This window comes from Schistocerca cancellata, unplaced genomic scaffold (genome assembly GCF_023864275.1).
Source record: "Schistocerca cancellata isolate TAMUIC-IGC-003103 unplaced genomic scaffold, iqSchCanc2.1 HiC_scaffold_461, whole genome shotgun sequence".
NCBI lineage: Eukaryota > Metazoa > Arthropoda > Insecta > Orthoptera > Acrididae > Schistocerca > Schistocerca cancellata.
The window spans coordinates 97,501-99,805 of record NW_026046478.1 but is presented as its reverse complement, the minus strand read 5'-3'; the positions used below and the strand labels follow the sequence as shown (position 1 = coordinate 99,805).

The 2,305-nt window shown below is 55.7% G+C and overlaps 1 non-coding gene across 1 annotated transcript in view; it reads left to right on the top strand.

Annotated features, from left to right (window-relative positions):
- The first annotated feature begins 2,242 nt into the window (after positions 1 to 2,242).
- LOC126126599 (small subunit ribosomal RNA) overlaps positions 2,243 to 2,305 on the top strand; it is a 1,909-nt gene continuing 1,846 nt past the window's right edge. The window contains exon 1 of the ribosomal RNA XR_007526822.1: positions 2,243 to 2,305. This exon is cut by the window's right edge and continues 1,846 nt beyond it. This is a non-coding gene — a ribosomal RNA (small subunit ribosomal RNA).

Here is a 2,305-nt window from a genome sequence, read left to right as displayed (position 1 = left end):
GTAACGCAATTTGCACCGCAATGTAACGCAATTTGCACCGCAATGTAACGCAATTTGCACCGCAATGTAACGCAATTTGCACCGCAATGTAACGCAATTTGCACCGCAATGTAACGCAATTTGCACCGCAATGTAACTCAATTTGCACCGCAATGTAACTCAATTTGCACCGCAATGTAACTCAATTTGCACCGCAATGTAACTCAATTTGCACCGCAATGTAACTCAATTTGCACCGCAATGTAACTCAATTTGCACCGCAATGTAACTCAATTTGCACCGCAATGTAACTCAATTGCACCGCAATGTAATGCAATTTGCACCGCAATGTAATGCAATTTGCACCGCAATGTAATGCAATTTGTACCGCAATCCTACCCCCACATTGTGCCTTAACCTAACCCACATTGTGCCTTAACCTAACCCACATTGTGCCTTAACCTAACCCACGTTGTGCCTTAACCTAACCCACGTTGTGCCTTAACCTAACCCACGTTGTGCCTTAACCTAACCCACGTTGTGCCTTAACCTAACCCACGTTGTGCCTTAACCTAACCCAAGTTGTGCCTTAACCTAACCCAAGTTGTGCCTTAACCTAACCCAAGTTGTGCCTTAACCTAACCCAAGTTGTGCCTTAACCTAACCCAAGTTGTGCCTTAACCTAACCCAAGTTGTGCCTTAACCTAACCCAAGTTGTGCCTTAACCTAACCCAAGTTGTGCCTTAACCTAACCCAAGTTGTGCCTTAACCTAACCCAAGTTGTGCCTTAACCTAACCCAAGTTGTGCCTTAACCTAACCCAAGTTGTGCCTTAACCTAACCCAAGTTGTGCCTTACCCTGCTCTGTAATTGGCATATGACACGTTACATTAATGTATTGTCCAACCGCAACCCGCTCAGAATGTTGTGTACACAGCTACGTGTCATCTCCCCATAACAGCTGCATTGCAGTGTGGTACGCCATAGAGACGTGTGGGAGTAATGGACGCAGTGGATGGCGATCAGCATGAGCCGTCTGTTCATGTAGTGGCGCGTGTATGCAGACGTAGTAGTCTCTTCTCACACAATGTGATAGCACGGTGCCCCGCGTTCCACATCTGCGACATGCTACAGAGGCCGGTTGACAGTTGGTCGCGCAATGGACATCGCATACGTACGGGGGCACCTTCCACGTGCCCTCTAGTCGGGCACATTTTGTTGCGTGGATGTGAGCGGATGTAGTGTGTCTTGACACCTGACAGGCAGGCATGCAATAATAGTTGACTTTGCAAACGGGGATGGACGTGTACGTTTACTGGTGACGTTACGCAAATGAACAACTGGTAACCCGTTGTGGTGCGGTTGTCCTTGCTGGAGGTACATCTGTGAGGGCAACGATCGGTACAGCTACGAAGCGGTCCCCACCATACCAACGAACGTGAATGTGAATCTGGGTGTGAAGCGATACGCGGCTGTGGGTGGGTGGGACTGTCCCCGGCCGGTGAGGGGGGGCCGCCCGGCGTGCTGGCCGCGCGGTGCGTGGGCGCACGCGCTACAGCCGGCTGGTGGGGGCGCCCAGTGGCAGGCGCGCCGGCCGACGGACGCGGCAGGCGGCGCAGCTGCGCGCCGGGGCACCCTGCGCGCGGCGCCGTGCAGCCAAAGTGGGTCCTCGCCGGCCCGGTGCGAAGCGCGGTGGACATCTGCAGTGTGCTGGTCCGATTGAGGACTGTGTGCGTTGAGGATGCGCCGCCGCCCGGCACTCGGCGCCGCGACGCCGTCTGCTGCTCGGTCGCCCCAGCGGTTCTCGCTGGTGGTTTGTATCGCAGTTGTGCAGACGTGTTGGCACGTGCGCTGTGCTGGGAGAGTTCGCTTCGGCACCCACGTGGGGCCTTTGCCCTTCTGTGGCGCTGGCGTTGGAGCTGCCGGTCACCGTAGGTGGCGCGTGTTGTCTCCCGCCGGCAATGCCACGACAGCACGCTCCCGGGCCTCTGTCGGCAGCGGCAAGCTCAGTTGGGAGCACGGGTGGTCGCACCTAAAGCGTCTACTCGCCTAACTCCGGGCGATTGCGCCTCTCTCTCGAACCCGACCAAGTACTTAGGACGGCGCTGCGCGCCGCCGGGACCTGAGAGGGTTTCGAGGTGTATTGTGCAGGGGAGCTCAGCCTCCTCCTGTTTGCAGAATAATTGAGCGGACGCTTGCGTGTTCGCGCGGGCCCCTGGGACACACTCCCGGGCGGCCGGCTGCTCAGCTCTAGTTGACGCAGCTCCCTGGTTGATCCTGCCAGTAGTCATATGCTTGTCTCAAAGATTAAGCCATGCATGTCTCAG